Consider the following 9,041-nt stretch of genomic DNA (forward strand, 5'->3'; position numbering starts at 1 on the left):
CCCCATGACAACGATAAGTTCTTAATCGAACGCATCGTCACCATGGGTTCCAATGAAAACATGATAGTAATTAAGTTCAAAATACTATGAGATAATATAGAAGTAATAAGGTTTAGAACGAAACAAAAACAAGCATCCAAAGTATCGACTAAATTAAAGAATACACAAGAATAAACTAGGTCTTCTTCTTCGTAGCCGTCTTGTGCTCTCTAGGTCTTTGTTATGCTCTCCTTGGCTTCCTTCTTGTTAAAAACATCTTTTTATCCTTATATATAGGCTCCTGGATGATTTGGACGCTTCAATTCTTCAAATCAGAATAGAATAAGGATTCTGGAAAAAAACAATAGGCGCGGCCGCCCCGCTTCCAGTGCGGGCGCGCTACCTTTCTGCCAAACTGGCGCGACCGCCCCGTCTTGAGCGCGGGCGCACTGAGGTTCTGCTGAATTTTTTGATTTTTGTTGTTTTACACTCCTTTCTTCGTGCGATCTCCCGAAACTCTATTCTTAACCTCTTATTAGTATAAAATCATTGAAAAACTCCATTCCTCCTCCTGACTAGTGCCCTGCAATACAATTACACAAAACACATCAAAAAGACCACATACTTGAGTCGAAAACATCCAATTTAAGCCGAAATAAAGTGTTCCAAGTGGATATAAATTCCACTTATCACCCTTATCCAATGTATGACATGAGAAGCACTTCAAGTTCTAGTACAACTATGGATCCTGGTCCTGTTGCACTAAAAATGCCTGAACACCCACAGGAGCCTACCAGAGCTGAAACCACTTCTTTACAACCTTTAGATAGTAGTAAACCAACTGCTGCATCCTCTCAAAAGGATGAAGTTAGTAAAAAAATGAGAAAGTAGGTTCAACTAGATGTGATCAATGAGAGTGAGGAAAAATATAGAGAGGAAGTGTCTCACTTGGTTAAAAATCCAAGGAGAAAGAAAATTGAGTTGACCACCTCTGCATCTTCTCCAAAAGATGTAATTGTAAATAAGGGATCAAAACAGACTCTAGTGACATCTTCTCAACAAGATATCACTATTGAATCAAGCACTCTCCCTAGTGCAATCTGTATAGAGTCTGCACCCCATCTTGAGCACACTTAAGAAGATGAAAGAAGAAATTTGGTTGGAACACACAATACTAAGGACACATCTCTTGAAACTCTCTCATCTATTCAGGGGGAGTTTCCAACACTCAACGCTGAGCTCACAAATCTTATATATAAAATTTCTTCCTCATATAATAAGGGCTTGAATCTACTACTCGGGCCCTTCCAATTTCAAGTGACACAACTCATGAGACTGTGCTCACCACTCAGAAACAATATCTAGATGGTGAGAGGCCAAGTGCTGAGTTGGACTTTAATGACACCATAAAAAATACAGGAGTTTCATCAGTTTTTACTTAAGAACCTATGCAAACCAATGCACCTTCATGTGCACCACAACCTTCACAGGCTCAAAGGGTTGAGGGTAGTACTCCTGAGGGGGAGAAACTCCAATCATCTCTAATTCAATTGGAGGTTTCTCTTGAAGGAACGACTCCCCTTAAAACCCTAGTTGAAATTACACACATAATTGAAACTAGGAGTTCAATTGATAATGATCCATTCACTGGGGAAGCAAGTACACTAGCACATTCAAATGCCAGTTCTTTGTAAAGAACAAGGGTTTGAGGTCATGGTACATGACATTAACTTGGTCAAACACACTGTCATAACCACAGTTCCAATTATGAGTTAAACTGTGACCTCTATCACATGTATACCATCTACCTCAACCCCCATACAAACAAACCAACCATCCAACTCTTCATAACAACCCTCACACCTAATATCTCAATGGATTCAGGATACTCAAGTTCAACCTATTACTATGAATGATCTACTTGTAGATCAAATTGAAGGACTTGCTAGCATCAGTAACAACTGCTTACCACAAACATGTCTAACCAAGACTATCAAGCTATTCTATTGTTTTACAAAGAAGATGTTGAAGATCAACAGACAAAGATTGTAGATGAAGCTAAACAAGATGGAAATGTTGATGTCTGGCCGTCCAAGGACTTCAACATTGAGATGGAGAAAGCTTTATCCAGATTCAGAGAAGAGTATGCCACAATACTGAGTAGCAATGCAAAAGTACTCACTTCTCAAGAGGTGTATGATGCCCTAACAGAAGTCTACAAAGCACATTTAAAAGCCTTCCACTTTATTGGAAAGGCATTAGAAAAGACTCTGGATGGTCATAAAGGGAGGATCAAGGAGATGGCGGGGGCCATAATTGATGAACTTGTGCCCTCACAAATAGAGATCAAGAATAAGTTCAACAAGTTTGCTGAAAAAATGGCCACATTCTGGTGTAGAGTCCAGTGTCAAGAATCTTAAAGACTCTTTTCTGGCCTTGCATGAAGTTATCCAAAAGCAAATCACAAACAACAATGACACCAATGTCAAATTGGATCAACTTTAAGGCTAGATTTGAGCCTTCAGCTTTGATGATGGAAGAAATTCAAAGAGCGGTGCAGGACACTTTGGGGACTGACACCTGTATAACATCTTCAACTGTACCTTCCACCTCTTCATCTCAAAAAATTCAAGATCTTCAGTCTCAAGTAAATGAACTTCAAGCATCCAATGCATCTTTGGTTTCTCAAGTCAATCAACTCACAACTCTTGTCCACAGCCAGCAAAATGACATTAAATCCCTGATAGACTCCCAAAACTATTTCCAAATGCAGACAGGTCTGTCATTGGGATCTATCATGGGTGCACTTAAAGTTTCTCTCCAAGAAACACCAAAGATAGTTAGGGCACATATCCTCCAAGGCATTAACTTTCCTGCTACCAAGCCTAAGGGGCAGATGTAGTCCAAGCTAATATCTACAAGTCAAAGTAAAGATGTTGGTATGGAGGAGAGACTCAAGATGACAGCTGAAGGACCTTACTATGACAAGGAGTTTAGTGACTTTCTAGAGGGCTTGAAAGTCTCAGTGAATCTCAACCATCATACTTACAAGAGGGCTATCAACAACAATGTGAACTTCTTGAGAGTTGTACTAGTAACCAGCAAAATGCTAAGGGAAAAGGGAGTGGTATTAAATATTAATGATTCTGGAGTTGACAGATGCATGTAGGTCTCACTAGGATTTCCTAAATATAGGAGAGCCTCAGAATTGGACATCTTTTTGAATAAAGTCAAAGTGATGATCCAGGAGGACACTCAATTGCTAAGGGAACTCAAAGCAGGACAAGCACTACTAGAAAAATGCCCTTAGACATCGGTTATAAACCGATGTCTTTTTGTTTTAAAACCGATGTCTTCGCATGTGTAGAGAAAGGTAGGGGTCTTTAACATCGGTTTTTAGCCGATGTTAAAGATGTACACAGACATCGGTTATTTTAGCAAATTGATGTATAATTAGCCCTTTTTTGAATAAAATGTTTAAACTAGATTGTCAAAAATTGTGTTTAGGAGGTTAAATAGCACTTTAAACATATAACAGATAAGCACTTTTAATTGATAGACATCAGATTCTTAAACAAATCGATGTCTTAGTCCGTATTTTACATCGGTTCATTTGCTAAACCGATGTTAGACATGTATTATAATATCAGTTTTGTTTGAGGAAGCGATGTGAAACTTCTACTTTAACATCGGTTTTCTTTCATTTTACTTTTATATACTTACACAAAGCGATGTGTTTTAACATTATAGATATCATTTTCTTTCCAATAATTCGATTTATTTTGTTGGTTTAGACATCGTTTTTAGTTTGAGTAGGTGATGTGTTTTTAGTTGATTCATATTAGTTTTATAACAAGAACCGATGTTTAAGTTCTTATTTTTTTTAAAATAAGCCTGTGCATTTGTGCATAAACCCAGAAAAAGCAAAAAAAAAACCAAATGAACATCCAACAAACAACCAAATTATATACTAAATCAACATGCATGTCTACGACCAAAATCCACCCACATTCTCTAATAACCAACATCTAACCATTCCGACGTCCAACAGACAACCAAAATCCATATCTACAACCAAAAATCAATCCACCCATCCATATTCATCTCCATATTCCAACTAAAATTTATACAACTTAATATACGTCTAAAATTTACCAACATAAGAGACCACTAAAGTTTGCAAAAGTATATGGTTCCCTTACTAATTTGCAAAAATCAAGTCATTAAAAACTTCACATCAACTCTTGGATATATTCAGCAGCCTCCATTCGCACCTCGTCAAGCTCGTCCGTCATATAAAACAAACGGGTCTTGGTCGCCCACTAATTTTTAATAAACGTGATAAGAAATTAGCACATGAATTATGTACAAATGTTTATTTTAATAGTTAACACGTGAATTAGATATACTTTGGTTCTAAATGTCATTTCTCTGTCTGAAATAATTTCTTTCATATATCCATAATAACACACTTTAATGTGCTTTCATTGTTTGCACTTATCTACATTCCTCTTCTCTGATCCATCTTAGCATCCTGCAATTGCAAGATTTCGCTAAAATCTTTTTCAAAACTTCTTTGGCCTTGGGGGCATTTGAGCAATTGAGCGCCATAGATGAAAAAAAGATTAAAGCTGCAGTAGTTGAAACATACTATAAACATGCAACTTGCACCAACCTTTCTTGTAGATAAGTGGAATTTGAAAAGTATATTGGAGCCTTGATAGCAACTATGAGAAAAGAAGGAACTCTTTGGTATTCTCTGTATCTACGGAGACTCTGGTAGATGTGGGTGCCTGGAATGTTTCCCAAGGTAGCATTGTTTGGCCTAGTGACATGCAACAAGATTTTGAAAACCGAAACTCCAACCTAATACATGTGTAGAAGATTTTATATAAATTGACTGAGGAGTTTGATTGAAATTGTATTTTTCCCAGTCTATTTAATTTAAAGATTTTCCTCCTATATGGAAACAACTTACAGCAATAGCAAGACCAAGAGGAACTGAGATGAACAAAACACCAAAGAAGGAACATAAGCAAGTGAAGAAATCAATTTTGTTGACTTTCTATAATTTTAATGCAGCTTCATAGTCTATCAACCCGATCACAGCAGTTATGATAATAGCTCCCAAGATGACATTGGGAGTATAATGAAACAGTGGCATCAGAAACAACAAAGTGATTAGCACCGTTATTGACAGTATTATATTTGAAACCACTGTTTATGCTCCAGCATTGTAATTTATAGCAGACCAAGAAAAAGATCCTGCAGTATCAGTTATCTTAACAATTAACACACTCTTCTGCCAAAATACAACCTTGACAATAAAAAAATGTAAATTGTATTGATAATCATTACCTGTAGTAACATAACATGAAGAGCAAGAGCTAGCCATGTTCATGAAACCAATAGCCATCATTTCTTGGTTACCATCAACCTGGTAGTTTTTTAATGAAGCAAATGTTCGTCCAACAGCAATTCCTTCCTATAACATTGACAAATGAGCAAAGAAAATTTGTGAAAAAGAGGGGTACAGAAAAATTTTGCTCATGCGATAATCCTGGATAAATAACAACTGACAAGATGCAATATCATTAGATTATGTCCGTATAGATGAGGTAGTTTCCGAACTACATACCGTGAGAGATAAAATTCCTGTTACAATGCCAATTTTCAAAGTAAGTCCTAGATAAGTGCCTTGAAAATATAGCATGTTTGAAGATGGTGGATTTAATCCCTTGGGCAAGTGTCCAATCTGTTATACATTAAAAGATATATATTATGATATATTTACAATATCATTTCATTAGAGAAAACAGTAAACTACAAACTAGTAATATTTCTTACATTTTAACCATAGGAAACTTTGATATGAGACAGAAGACTATTAGGGTTGAGAGAATAACAGATGTTAATGGGGAAGCTGCTGAGACCTAGAAAAGCTTTTTATTTCTCATGCTCTGCAATAAACAACCAATAATGAAATATTTCAGGACATGAGAATAAAGCAGTAAAATTTTCCAAAGACAGCATGCAACCACTTACTACTTTTCTTGCTGTTAGTAATAAGAGCAGGAAACTAGCCCCCAGAATAAAGGTTTGCCAAGACCACTACAATATTAGATGAGATAATATATAAAGAAAGGCCCAAGTAAACTGAAGAACTTCCTTTTTACTTATCAATATTCATTTTAAGATAGCTGCTAACCTCGTTTGTTCGTTGAAAAACAGAGGTCAGTACAGGAACAATTTGCATCTTATATGTGAAATGAACTATCCCGAGAAGCCCTTTAACTTGTTGCAGTGATACTATGATTGCTGCACCAGCCATGAATCCAACAAGAGTTGCCTTTGATAGAAAATCAATTACAAATCCTAACCTATCACATACTTTTATCAACAGGAAATCGAAGGTGTAGTGCTTATCATTTGTGCACACATGACTTATGAATTTACATTTTTCTCAATGACTGCAAATCATTATCCACAAACCACGGTTGCGCAAGTTATCTCACTACATACCTTAACTTAACTGTATGTTAAAAATAATGATGTCATAATTAAATCATTTTGACACTAAATGTATGCTTCTGAAGCCAGGCATACAACAGAAAAAATTAGCAACCATAAAATAATCCCTATCTTTTATCACCAACTAATATTAGATTCTTGTGGGGAATAACTCTTTTCCCACTCCATTGACATTACTATAGATTTCCTAAAAGTTCATTATTCTTTTATACTTTCTTACCAAATACAGTACCAGACTAGCAGCAGTTTAAGCTTGTTCATAAGGACATGCATATAATTACCTTAGCAGACCAAGAGCATCCTGAAACACTCCAGCGAAGAAAGTTGCAGTAAAAGCCAGTTGAAGATAAAGAATTGGCTAATCAGTATACAAAACCTCCTCACCAAGCATGGTTCCCATCACTAAAGATGTTATGGAAACTGGACCAACAACTAAATGTCTGGAACTCCCAAGAACAAAATATATCAAGGGTGGGACAAAACTCAAGTCTGTAAAAAATTAGTAACGGTATTAAAATCAAGAATCATAATTAGTATTTAATTAATTAGTCCAGTGTTGTCGTAATCTTAAGAATTAAGCTAATTATTATAAAGAGTGTAAAATGAAAAATATTTAGTAGAGGTTATTATGACTTACAAAGACCAACAATAGGTGGCAAATTTGCAAGTTTTGCATAGCTAATACCCTGCACAACAAAACAACATAGTTATATTTTTCCAAGCATAGTCAACAATTTCTAAATAGAACCAAACCCAGCTCCAGAGACCTAAAATCAAACTCGAAAAAACATGAAATAAAAAAAACAAACTCGATTAAAATCAAAACTTAAAATTTGAAATTAAATTTGAAAAAAACATACTTTTCTGTTAGGTCACACTTTCACTGTAGAGGGGGTGAATACAGTGTTTATTACAATCAAATCAAATTTCAAGAACTTATGTAACAGAAAACAAACTTTATTGAAACAATAAACTCTGTTACAATCTGGAACTGTTATCTCTCAGTGATGAACAAAATATCACGAGAGCTGCTAGGGTTACAGTAAATAATATTCTCGATAATGATAACACTTATAGTGTAAACCCTATGTCTGTGTTTATATACTACACAGTTACAAGATAATCGCTAATTGATATGGAATATAATTCTGCTTCCTAATATATATCAATCAGATATCTTTTCTTCCAAGTATTCCATTCTTTACGGAATTCCTTCTTCATACATATCTCTTCTTATGTTTATCTTGATCTTCTTAACTTCAATCAGCTACTGTCCTTATCTGATCGTCCTTCAGCACTTAAGTTCCGATATCTATCTCCTGATGCTTATCTCCTGATAACATAAGTACTGATATCCCTTAAGTTCTGACGTTCAGTATAAGTACTGATCAGTTAAGTACTGATTTGTTCTGTTCAAATAAGATCTAAAATCTAAACATAAAACATATTAGCCATGACATTATCAAATATATCTAACAATCTCCCCCAACTTGTAAATTAGCAAAATATACAAGTTTAACAGATATTTGATGATGTCAAAAACATTAAGTACAAATGCATGAGAAATAGACAAAATAACTACAACTTACAGTCCTTAAAGCTTTTACCAATTTAACTTCTGATAACAACTTTGGTCTGTATACACATCAGAATTTAAGTAGTTGTAGATCTTTGACTTGGCTTCATCATTTTCTGATCTCTCTGATGTCAGGAGTTGTTCTGAGTAATTCTTCAACAAACATTTCTCAGCATATCTGAGTTCATCAATCATTCTCCGTTTGACATCTTTAAGCTCTGCAGTATCTTCACCAGTTTGAAATATTGCAGCTCTGAGATCATTAATCTTTGCTTTTCTCAACTCCCGATCTAGTCTTATGACATAAGCTTTGTTAGACTCTAGATTGAATTCAAGCCCCTTAATACCAAGATATGTTCTGATCTGTGCAGTATTAGGCTTCATATCAACAATATCCCCATTGTGATCTCTGTACTTTGGAACATATCTGCTGTCAGACTTAACAGAATAAAGCCTTTTCTGTCTCTGAATCTGTTCCTTTAAGTAGTTTGCAGCAGTCTCTGTTATTCTGTCATCCACTTGAAGTAAGAAAAGTACATGCTCCAATTCTTCAAAATACTTCAAAGGAATGGCATTTTGTCTTATATGATAAACCCTACCATCTGTCATGAAATACAACATGATGTATTCTTTCAAGTAGGTATGGTAAACCATCTGTACAGATTCTAGTTGATTCAATCTCTCAGGAGTTGCTCCAATACCTGGTTCACTCAAGGAAGTCGGATCATCGGTAGTGTTGTGTACTCTTCTTTCATCAGCACTTCCCAATCCAGTTTTATCTCTAGCTTCCTTTCCAGTAACTACTCTTGCTTCAAAACCACTTGGAGTACTCTTCAAAGATTGAGTCTGTTTTGCTTTAGTGAATCCTGGTAGGAGTGTTTTAGATTTATTTTCTGATATCAAGTTAACTTGAGCACTGTCAGAGGTTACTTGCTTCTTCTGAATATCAGAACTT

At 35.6% G+C, this 9,041-nt stretch overlaps 1 pseudogene; it reads right to left on the reverse strand.

The window, feature by feature from the left end:
• Window positions 1-3,234: 3,234 nt before the first annotated feature.
• Window positions 3,235-6,925, reverse strand: LOC141665435 (putative sulfate transporter 3.4; annotated as a pseudogene).
• Window positions 6,926-9,041: the final 2,116 nt, after the last annotated feature.

The sequence above is a fragment of the Apium graveolens genome, chromosome 6 (assembly GCF_009905375.1).
Source record: "Apium graveolens cultivar Ventura chromosome 6, ASM990537v1, whole genome shotgun sequence".
Lineage (NCBI taxonomy): Eukaryota > Viridiplantae > Streptophyta > Magnoliopsida > Apiales > Apiaceae > Apium > Apium graveolens.